At 52.3% G+C, this 11,776-nt stretch overlaps 1 long non-coding RNA gene across 3 annotated transcripts in view; it reads right to left on the bottom strand.

Annotated features, from left to right (window-relative positions):
- Nucleotides 1-504: 504 nt before the first annotated feature.
- The window catches only part of LOC118906001, a 78,411-nt gene continuing 67,139 nt past the window's right edge, over nucleotides 505-11,776 (bottom strand). For 2 of the 3 annotated variants that reach the window (XR_005022401.1, XR_005022402.1), the window contains exons 3-5: nucleotides 9,840-10,052; nucleotides 2,313-2,515; nucleotides 505-1,653 (exon numbers count right to left, since the gene is read on the bottom strand). This is a non-coding gene — a long non-coding RNA (uncharacterized LOC118906001). The remainder of the gene's footprint in view (nucleotides 1,654-2,312; nucleotides 2,516-9,839; nucleotides 10,053-11,776) is intronic. The other variant, XR_005022403.1, reaches the window with a different exon arrangement.

Below are 11,776 nucleotides of genomic sequence, written 5' to 3'. Positions count from 1 at the left end.
AGACAGAAGAAAGTCCACTTGAGGACACAGAGAGAAGACGGCTGTCTGCAAGCCAAGGAGAGAGGCCTCTGGAGAAACCGGACCTGCCGACACCCTGATCTTAGATTTCCAGCCTCAGGTACTGTGAGAAAATAAATGTCTGTTGTTTTAGTTGTGGTATTTTGTTATGGCAGCTCTGGAGAACTAATACAAAGCCCTAACCCCTAGCGCCTCAGAATGTGACCTTATTTGGAGACAGGGTCATGACAGTTGTAATTAGTTAAGATGAGGTCAGTAGGATGGGCCCTATTCCAACATGACTGGTGTCCTTATGAGAAGGGGAAATTTGGACACAGGCAGACATGCACACAGGGAGAAGCCGTGTGAAGATGAAAGGGGACGCTTCTTGGACTTTTGGCCTCCAGCCTGTGAGATGATAAATTTGTGTTGTTTTAAGCCATCCAGTTTGTGGTACTTTGTTACGGCAGCGTTAGAAAACTAATACAGGATGGGAGACGAAAAAAATATTACTTTATGACAAGTTCATCAAAGCGAGAGGTTTTCTGCCCACGGCGGCACAAGGCTATGGTGTCGACGCCAGATGACTGGAGGTGAGCTTCCAGGGCCCTCTCCTCTTCCATTCCTGGTTCTTGTACGCTACCGCCCCTCAAGCACAGACAGCTGAGTTACATTTCTCAGGGCTGCCCCTGAGCCCCATCCACCCCCAGAACTGCCCGCCACGTTATCAGTCCAGGATCACACCTGCTCCCCGAAATTCCATCTTCAGGAAATCTGGACCCGGGCCGCGCCCAGCCCTCCGCAGGTCCCCGTGCAGACCCCGGACACCACGTTTTCTAACCTTCCTTGTTTTTCCCAATTTGCCCACGCACAGCTGGCTTTTATTTTTTACCTTTGCTGTTACCTGTGCCACTACACACCTGTCTACACCCCAGCTCCCAGCAAGGAGAGCGTGAGGGAAGGAAGGCAGAGGAGGGGAACTGAACCCCACGCAGGCGCTCAGACCCCTCTGAACCCGGCCTGCCTGGCCCTGGATGCTCCGAGGTACCGGCCCTTGGTTAGGGTGAGTCTGGGCACAGAACCCTCCCCACAGACAGTGGCAGCGCTGAAGGGCAGGTGGAGGCCAGGGCAACCCTCCTGTGGAAATTCGGGAGCTGCCACCGTTCACAGACATGAGAGATCTCAGGCAGCAGTGGGAGCGAAGCCCAGATGCGGAACCGACATTGGATCTGCCATGTCTGCAACGCTCAAGCCCTTCCCACTCTGGCCCACCGCTTCCCTGCTCAGTTCCCCTGCAACTCCCGGTACTGGGCTTATTCACTGCCCCGAACAGGCTTTTCTCGTGCATTTGTCCGCTTCTCCCTGTACCTCATTTATCTCTGACCACTGAAATCCTACACAGCCTTCAAGGCCTGTCCCACATGCCTCTTTCTCTAGCCAGCTTTCCCTGATAACCTCAACCAGAAGAGGTTTCCACTCCTGCCTTCCAGGTGCGGCATCCGGGCATGGGGAGTCAGGAGGTGTGTTGTCCCAGGCTCTGGGGGCAGTGCTGTGCCAAGGGTGTAAGAGGACAAATCCCAGCTCTGCTCCTTACTGGGCAGGCGACCTTGAGCAGGTTCCTCTTCTGTCTGGGCTTCAGTCCCCCATCACACTCTCCTGTGAAATGGAGATTTTATTTTTTATTTTATTGATTTTACTTTTTAAAATTAATTTTTATTGGAGTATAGTTGATTTACAACGTTGTATTCATTTCTGCTGTACAGCAAAGTGCTCCAGTTATACGTACACAGATATCCACTCTTTTTTTAGATTCTTTTCCCATATAGGTCATTACAGAGTATTGAGTAGAGTGCCCTGTGCCACACAGTAGGTCCTTACTAGTTATCTCTTTTCTATAGAGTAGTGTGTATTTGTCAGTCCCAATCTCCCAATTTATCCCTTCCCCCCCTTCCCCCTTGGTATGGAGATTTCAACAGGGTCTCAGGTTTAGTGAGATAATACATGTTAAGTCCTCAGCAGTCAGGGAGGAAAGGGCAGCCCTTCCACGAGGCCATTCCCAGGGACTTGGCCTCATCAAAGACAGTAGTTCCAGCCTCTGTCCCCACTCCCTCGGGCCTTCACTCAGCTGTCGCTTCCTCACTCAGCCTTCCCTCACAGCTCTACTGAAGATTTCACCCCCGCCCATATTCCCTGGCCAGCCCGCCCTATTTATTTTCTTGGTACAATAGCATTAAGTCAGTATCTGGTCCTGAATGAATGCATGAAAAGGGAGACTGGGAGGCCTGGGGAGGGGTGTTCAGGAAGTGGGTCCTCACCGGGCTGGCTGGAGGGGCTGCAGCTGTGTCCCCGGGTTTGGCAGGGGATTCGGAGAGTTCTTGCAGCCGTCCTCCTGTAGACACGAGGCTGCCTCTGGGGTCGGCCAGCTCCTCCTAGTTGCAAGCATTGGCTCCTCCTCATACGTTTTCTCTCGCTGGGACATAATTGAAAGAACTATTCCTAAGCCGGCTTAATTTGTTCTCTGTCAAGAGAAAATAAAGAAACCATAGCGACCGATTAGCAGCATCTCCGAAATCAGTCGAATGAGAAACAGATTTGGAGCATCCGCCCGGGAGGGCAGCTGAAATCTCCGAGGCCGTAACCACAGATTCTGTTTCAACGGGCTGTGAGAAGCAGAGCTGTGATTAAAGTGCCCACCTCAGCCGTGGCTGCCCTTCCAGTGCCCTCCCCCGCCTGCATCTCTTAGGGACCAGACAGAAAGCCTGGACCTTTGACGTGGTCCCGCACGGAGGCCGGCCTCCACGCCATTCTCTTGTTTCCTGTCGAGGTAGCCCCAGGAAGCAGGCGGTATTAGTCTCTCCTATCACAGGTGAGGAAAGGGGGGCCCAGTCCCTGCGGCTTGCTCATGGCCATGGAGCTGGTTCGTGACGGAGGCATGCAGCTGGGGCTCACGCTCCGGCTGGCCTGGTCCGCACAGCTGTGCCTTGTCCATCGTGACTACATTTGAGGTTCTCCAGCCAGACACAGACGGAGACCTGAAGCACTTCCCTCGGTGGCCCGCCTTTGACGTCCTGTGTCCCTTCAGCAGCCTCTGTGACACCAGCTGGGCCACTGGGCTCCTATCCCTCTTGACCTCTAGATACTAGTTTGGTTAAATGATCCTCAATTTACCTCTCACGGACGTTGTGTCACTGCGACCTGATCAGAATTCTTTGAGGTCAGGCCCACCAGCTGCAGAGATGGGGTGTAGCTGCAAGTGGCAGAACCTGGGGTTGGGTGACTTAGCCAGAGGGTTAGGGCAACAGGTGTTCCTGGCCGTGAGCAACTCCTAAGTTTAAACATGGGTAATTACGCAAAAGAGGTGTGCTTACTTATTTGCTTTAGGATTGCATTTCATGAATGACATTTGTTTAGTGCCCATGGTTTACAAACTGCTCCCACATACGTGGTAACCTCGTGTCAGGGATTGTGAGTATAAAGGGACTGTCTGGCTCCTATTCTAGGGGTTTCTTTACATCAACAGGGCTTTGAAACCAGGGAGCAAGGCTTCTGAAGTATTTAGATTGGATTTGATTTTTAACAACTCTATTTACTTATCATAAATATGACTTGTAGTAATATGAGATCCAAGACACAAATATTACTAGAGTATTATTGGGTTGGCCAAAAAGTTCATTCAGGGTTTTCCAGCCCAATACTTATACTCCCTTCTGTTATGTTAAGTTCACATCCTGGTTAAGAGCTTGTCAGGGTTCAACTGTAGCATTCCTGTTAGAGGCAGAGGGGGCCAGGAGACTCACTCTCCCAGTCTCCAGAACTTCAGTAAAGTCTCAAAGATAGATAGATAAATACATAAATAAATAAATAAACAAAATTTCCCCCTTTCCTTAGAATTTTCTCAGTGTTCCCGCTAATCAGATACTGTTAGCTTTATTTTGCATTCATTCATTCACTGAATGAATGTGCCCTGTGCTAGGAGCATGGTTAAAAGACTGTCCTGTTCTGGGGCACTCCCAGTCCAATGGTGGTTCAGGGGCCCTGGCAGATACATAACACATAACAGACCTCTACAATGTGATAGGGAAAGTGTAAGGACAATGGAAGGCAGAAGGAGGTCTGGAAGCACAGAGTAAGGACAACTAATCCATGCTGGGCATATCAGGGAAGTCTTCCTGGAGGAGGTGACATCTGAGTTGGACGAGAGAAGTGGAGAAAAGAAATCCAGGCAGCAGAGAGAGGCTCAGGCACGAGAGCGCTGTGTACTCAGAGAAGGGGCTGTTTGGTGAGACGGCCCTTAAGTAGCACAGTGAGAATGGGAACAGCTGAGCTTTAACCCTCAGCCAGGAGTCTAGTATGTGAGCTGCTGGGAGATTTTAAGCAGGGAAAACATTCTCATACTACCCCTTACTTCTTCCAGGTATGAACCACAGGTTTTTTTTGTTTTTTTTTTTAACATCTTTATTGGAGTATAATTGCTTTACAATGGTGTGATAGTTTCTGCTTTATAACAACATAGTTGTTATTAAACAACTACTGGGAATTCCCTGGCCGTCCAGTTGTTAGGACACGGCGCTTTCACTGCCATGACCCAGGTTCGATCCCTGGTCCAGGAACTAAGATCCTGCAAGCTGTGCAGTGCAGCGCAGCAAAAATAAACAAAAACAAAAACAAAAAACCTACTGATATAGTTTGATATTTAGCATTTCCTCCAAGCAAATAATAATATAATCTCTAAGAAAGCAGAGACTAAGATGTCTTTTTGTTCCACCCTATAATTCTCTAGACCTAGAAGAGGTCCTGGTCATAGTGGATGGTTAGAAAATGGGGGGAAGGTAGGGAGGGAGAGAAAGGCAGTGACAAGATCTGTTGTGCACTGGAGAAAAATCATTCTGGCAGCAAATAGAGGAGAGATGGCAGAGAGGTGTGACTTGGGGTTGGGAGGGACTGATTAGAATGCTATTGTCATAATCCAGGTGAAAAGTGCAAACTGTCTACAGGAACGGCAGAGGCGGAAGGGAGGGGACGTAGAGAGGAGAAAAGCCCAGGAGGTAAGGTCTACGTGACCTGGTGCCCGGGTGGGCAAGTAAAGAGAAGTAGAGAGTCACCTCGAGGGGTTTTGACGCCTGGGCCCAGCAATCAGTCTCAGTGAATTGGTCTGGGTGGTGTAGGAGACACGGGTACTTCCTAAAAGGACCCAGGTGACCCTCCCGTGCAGGCAGGATGGATAAGCACTGACCGAGTGAGGGGTTTATGAGGGCTCCGCGGGTTCCGGCTTCGGAAGAGAGAACACAGGAGGGAGAGCGAGTCTGGGAGAGTGGGGAGAGAGAAGCAGTTCAGAAGGTACTGAGTTGACCGAGTTTGAGGCATATGAATTAAGAAAGAAAGATGTCAGGTGGTTCTTGTTTGTTGCTTAAAGAGTGAAGGTGAGAATAAACAATTGGACATTTTGGTTGGGAGTTGCTTCTTAATTAGGATGGTTTAGTGCAATGGGGGTCAGAGGGGCCTCTTTGGAAACTGTCTGAGGAAGTCTGTTCTGGCTGAGCGCCAGGTGGTGGGAAAAGGTGAGAGACGTGAACATGAGCTTGCAGAAAAGCACAGAGCGAGCCGTGTAACTGGGTTTCCACCCTTGTTTTTACCTCCTCTGCTTCCAAGTTTCTTCTCTGCACAGCTGAACAATGCACCAACTTTGTTTCATAGCAAATTTCTTATGGTCTCTGGCAGCGCCGATGCAGCCTTCATATTCCATTTGTTCCTTGGACAACGAGCTTAGCCTCAGAGCCAAAGGAAAAAGCCCCAGTGCTTGTTAAATCTACTGGCTTGGGCTGTCTGCTCCCCAGAACCTCCATCAGACGTTGCGCTAAAATCATCCAGCTCGGTAAGGCCATTTGCATCTAGGCAAATGGCCCTTGGTGACTAATAGAAGTCCAACTTTATATTGATGAGGAAGGGCTTTGATAAGCAGCATTAATTTTGTCTGCACAGTGGAATGGAGCTCATCTCTACTTCCTTTTGGGGAGCCTGGTTTATGCTTCCCCCAGACAGCACTTCCCCGGGGCTCCCAGACATTGGATTCACCAGGTGTAATTAATCTCAGAGGCTCCCTGGTCCAGCTTTTGCACACGGCACACAATCTGCCTTTTTTTTTTTCCCCCAGCCTCCCAGCTCAGAGAGAATTGTGATGATGGGGCAACCTGAATTCTAATAACGCTTCAAGTAGTCATTTGGGCTTGATGCATTTGGCCTGGTGCAGACAAAACCTTAACAGCTGGGAGGATTCTGTCTGGCTTTTCCTCCCCCCAGGAGTCTGGAAATTAAGGCTGTTATTTTCCATTTGGAGTCCCGGGAATTGGGTTGTTATTGCCAAAGACAAAGGAATGGGTTTCTAGAATTATCACTTAGAAGAAGAGTGCACCAGAGAGAAACTCTAGATGCTTCCAGAAAGGTGGGCAGTGGGTATCTCGGCAGGGTAATCTAAATGTGAAACGTCTCTGCCAACTACTTGGGAACATCTTGCAGGGGGTGGAAGACTCCTGGACACATCTCTACCTCCCATTCAGTCCATCTGGAAAGGCAGAAGGACCACTTCGCCTTCAGGATTTTACTGCACCCTTTGGGAAAAAATCCCATAACCTTCCGGGGCTTCCAAGACACCCATTCAGTGAGGGTGTGCGGTCTCAGGCTTCCAGAATAAATTCAGTCCAATTCAAACAAAATTGTTGAGGACCTACTGGTGCCAGGAGGGAAGTGGGGGGTGAAGACGAGAAAGGATGCCCTTGGTCATGCAGCCACCGACTTGCCAACGGCCCTTGATCAAGCATTGGCTTCGTACCGGGCTTTTTGTTGCCATGAGGGATGCAAAAGTGAAGGAGGGGGTCCCTGCCTGCCAGGAGAGCTTCTATTTGGGCAGATTGACACGGGCTACCATTAGAGCCACAGAGTGACGGACACTGTCCTGGGAGCTTCAATAGAGACACTAGAAAAAATGTAAAACAAACCCAGAAGACACTGGAATTGATTCTGAGTGCAGAAACCAGAGAAGGCTGGAGAGAGGCGGAATCAGGATTTCAACAAGGCATTTGACCATTTTCTCCTCTTGGTCTGGTCACCAGAGCAAGAGCTAACACGCCCACAGCATTGGCCATGTTCCTGGAGTGGTTTCAAGAGCTTTACGTATATTCACTTTGTCCCCACAACAAGCCTTTGAAGTAGGTACTATTATTATCCCCATTTTATGGATGAGGAAACTGAGGCACCGAGAGGTCAGATGACTTCTCCAAGATGACCTCTAATAAGTGGCAGAGTAGGATTTGGTCCCAGGCAGTCTGGCTCTAGACAACTCTGGTGCAGTTAGGTAGATCTCTTCTGGTTAAACAACCCCACCCCAAAAGGGTATTTGTTTATGTTTTGTTTAGTTTAGTCAAAATTTTCATGTTGTAAAAGCTATATGGCATTATAGAAAGTTTGGAGAAAAGAATAAAGGTTTCCCTTTGTGGCTGGCATGATGTTGGCATGAAGTGCAGAGTAACCCTTCTGAATGGTGGGGATGTTTACTGGTGTTACAACAGGCAGTCACAGCCTTGCACAACAGAATAATGCCATTTCGGTGTAGACCCCCCATAAGCATCACTGGTCCAGCCCGAAGCAATTTTAAACACCCGTCTTGGGGAGAAAAAACTGTCAACAAAGAAAATGTGGACACGGGGCCCTCGCCCCAAAGAGCAGCCCAGGGAGTTGCAGCAATAGGCAGCCTTTCCCTGAGTTAAAGCCTAAAGCCAGCAGATGCAGGGTGCAGAGAATAACAAGGGGAGACCTAGGCCCAGAAGAAATCACCCGAAGAAAGAACCTGGGCTAAACGGCTGAGCTTGATGCCCAGATAAAGCATTTTCTACAGTTAAAGAATTTTCTACAGTGTCCGTTTCCTCAACAGCTTGTGTGGTCCATGTGCAGGGATGGCACATACAGCTGTGCAGGTTGTCCACTGCACAAGGGCACCCACCTGAGGGACAAGTGGGGACTAGAATCCAGTCTGCCTTCCACTCACCACACTATGTGCCCATGGGGCTGTATCTGTCCAGAGGGGACACCCTCCCCTAATTCACACAAAAGGCCCCTGTGGGCTAGCTGGGGCCCAAGACTTATGGAGAATGAAACACCCCCAGGACAGGACCAACAAAATGTGGGGCATCAGAACAGGGCTGCATGTAGAAGAGAAAACACCTGTTTCACCACACTGGCTACAGTTGCCTTCAATTCTTTTGAAGGGAAAAAGCAGGAATTGCTAACAAAATTCACTCTGTTGTACTCTTTTTAAAAAAAATTAATTAATTAATTAATTAATTAATTTAGGCTGCATTGGGTCTTCGTTGCTGCATCCGGGCTTTCTCTAGTTGCGGCGAGCGGGGGCTACTCTTGGTTGCGGTGCTCGGGCTTCTCATTGCGATGGCTTCTCTTGTTGTGGAGCACGGGCTCTAGGCGTGCAGGCTTCAGTAGTTATGGCACGCGAGCTCAGTAGTTGTGGCTCACAGGCTCTAGAGCGCAGGCTCAGTAGTTGTGGCGCACGGGCTCAGTTGCTCCGTGGCACGTGGGATCTTCCCGGACCAGGGCTCGAACCCATGTCCCCTGCATTGGCAGGTGGATTCTTAACCACTGCGCCACCAGGGAAGGCCCACTCTGTTATACTCTTGATGTGTGTACATATTCATACCCACATGCACAAACTCTTATGTTTTCTTCTGGAGTTTGGTTCGGTCACTCCCTACGAATCCCCCGAACGTGTTGTTACAGATAGCTCTCTGAGCAGGGGGGTTCTTCCCAATAGCTGGAGTCAAGGTTATGGTGTCCAGACTGGCTGAAACCAACAGGCAGGCCTCTTTCAGAATTCTGCCTGCTGTGCTCCCAAATATAGTCAAATAGAGTCAGCCGGGCCGGGCTGAGGAGTGGAAGTGCTGAGCGGCCACAGCAGAACCCAAGGACCGCGACGCCAACTACCAGGCCCTCCCAGGCCACCTCCGGTTAGATCTGCCTCGGAAGTGTCCGTCCTTCCTGCCCCTTCTCTCCTTCCGTCCCTCCCATCCACCATTTCCAGACTCCGTTTCCTCTCTCACCCACACCCCTCCTGCGACAGGCCCACGCGGCTCCCCCAGGCCCGGCCGCCACCTCCAGCTCAATTCCCAGCAGCGCCCAGAGAAAGTCTTTACAGTGAGACTTCGGTCACGTCACTCCCCACTTAACACTTAACAGCGACCCACTCTCCACAGCAGAAAAGCACATCTTCTCCAGCCCGGCATTGTAGAATAATAACACACTTACCAAGCACCACCTACGGGCTTTGACACAGATTAACATAGATTAACTTCTGAACCCTCACCACCGCCTCCCTGAAGCAGGTACTATTATGATCCCTACTTTATAGGTGAGGAAACGGAGGCCTGCTGAGTTGGGAACTCACATGCCCACTCATACAACTAATTAGGGCCAGATCCAAGTTCAAACCCGGCTCGTGTGACCTCTCAGCCCACACTCAGGCACTCAAAAGGCGGTCCCAGACCATGGGTAGCAGCAGCATTACCTGGGACCTCGTTAGAGATGCAGAAACCCAGACCCCACCCCAGACCTGCTGGACCAGGACGCACAGTTAAACAAGTGTCCGGTGACCGGTCTGCGTGGGGACGTCTGAGAAGCTTTGCCCCGCTGCCCCGCACGGAGCCCCGGGCCTTCCTCCACCACCTGACCCAGCGCCCGCCGGCCCGGCCCGCCTGCCGGCTCCAGCTCCGAGGCTCATCCGCACACGGCCCTGGAGCCGAGCCCTGCCTGTCGATCTCGGAACTCGATGCGTCATTACTCACCAGCGCAGGGCAGCCTGACGGCTTTGTCTTTTTCCTTTGCCTTCCCACACTCTCCTCTTTGATATCTGGCCCTGTCCACAGCGAGGGTGAGGAGGGGTCTCCCAGCAGGGCCGGCAGGTGCCCTTTGTCAGTGGCAGCTCCCTGCCCTGGTGCCCGTGAGGGGCTAGCTGCGCTGTGGCAGGTGGCACGGAGGGCCCATCCTGGCCCTGGAATCTGCGGGCAGAGCACGGGGGGCAGTGGGTGAGAGAAGGAGCAAGGGCTCTGGTCAGGGTGATGCGGCTGGGCCCCCATCCCACCAGCATCCTCTGCGCTTAGTTTTCTCCTTATCGTCCAGGGATAATAACAGGTGACCCACGAGGGCTGTCATAAAGACGAGAGGAAGATGTATTGGGACAGTTGCCATTTGATGGAATTCTGGATAGTCCGGATAGAAAGTCCACAAGAAATCATTAACAGACAGGGAAACTGAGGCCCAGAGGCACGGTGTCCTGTGCAAGGTCACAGGGCCAGCTGTCAACAGAACCAAGACTACGTGCCCCTTCTCCCAATGTCCTGCCCGGGCCCCTCTCTACAGCTTCTGTGTTTTGCATAGGAAAATGGAATCAGGTGGTGCCTCAAGAGAAGATTATGCGGATTCCAAGGGCCAAAGTCCAGTGTAACTGTTGGCCCCAGGGGAGAGCCCAGCAAAGATGGTAAGTGGGTCGCCCCCATCAGCCACTGCTGGGTCCTGAATGTCCTAGGAGAACGGGCCAGAGGAGAGGGTGTCTTTCTCCAGCGGTTGGAGAAATGCAGTGAAAGGAGCTGTCGTCCAGAATCTCTGACACATTCCCCTCCCCTCCCTGGCCTTTGCCGAGACACAAACACAGACAAACAGACGGACACGCACACCTGATGAGGTGCAGGCACACAGAGACTACCCACCCAGAGGACCCACGACACACAATTAGGCGTCGCCGCCGGCGGCCCCCGAGCCCCACAGACCGGAGTCGGAGGAGCCGTCGGTGCTTCCCACACCTGCGCCTACACGTGTGCACACGTGCGCCTGTGCACACCCCCGCCGGGTCGGACGGGCACACGCACGCACACCGTCACTCTGGCCTGTGGGCGAGGCAGGAACATGAGCGAGCTCCGAGTCTTGGCCCGAGCGGGTGTGTGGGCGTCTCCCGACCCAAATGGGTGGCCAGTGGCAGGGGACAGGCCGCAGGTTAGCTGAGCACAGTGGTCCCGCGCGGGGGTGGTGAGTGTTGCCATGGCGATGAGAGCTCGACATGCCAGGCTGGGAGGCCGGCTCCGTGTGGGTGGCGGAACACCATGGGCCCAAGCACAGATCCACGGACTACAGGAGGGAGGGCAGGTGGGCGTCTGAGGGTCCGGGCTGGGAGGCAGACTCCTGGGGTCCGGGGGGGACTGAGGTGATCTGGGATGGCAGGACCAGCTGCCCGCGTGGCAGGCCCGGGCACAAAACACTGAGCTTGTTAGCTGGCCTCCGGCTGGCTGCACAAAGCCAGACCATGGGGCCTCTGTCCCTGCCTCAGGGCCACGCACCCCTGGCCCTCTTCCCTCACCAGCAGTTGTGCCGAGTCCACAGCTGAGGCAAAGCCCACCGGGAGAGCAGAGCAGGGACTTGGCAGTGAAAGGTAATAACTGGCTTTGGGAAAACAGCTGTGCGGGGGGGGGACATGGACAGACGGAAGTGGTCAGAGTCTGACAGGTCCCATATCCGTCCCCTGGGCCACCACTTGTGAGCTTGGGCGAAGTCACTTCACTTCTCTGATGGTCTGATGGTCTCAAGGGCCAAGCGAGCTCTCAGTCCTCAGGCTGGACCCTCCACTGACCAGCCGGTGCCCCACATGCACACCAGGCGCTCTGCCCATGCTTCCAGAAGGGGCCGTCTACCCCGTTTCTAGGTGGGGAAAGGGGGCTCCCGCCTGGCCGGA

This window comes from Balaenoptera musculus, chromosome 13 (genome assembly GCF_009873245.2).
Source record: "Balaenoptera musculus isolate JJ_BM4_2016_0621 chromosome 13, mBalMus1.pri.v3, whole genome shotgun sequence".
NCBI classification, from domain to species: domain Eukaryota; kingdom Metazoa; phylum Chordata; class Mammalia; order Artiodactyla; family Balaenopteridae; genus Balaenoptera; species Balaenoptera musculus.
This window is presented reverse-complemented; position numbering and strand designations above follow the sequence as displayed.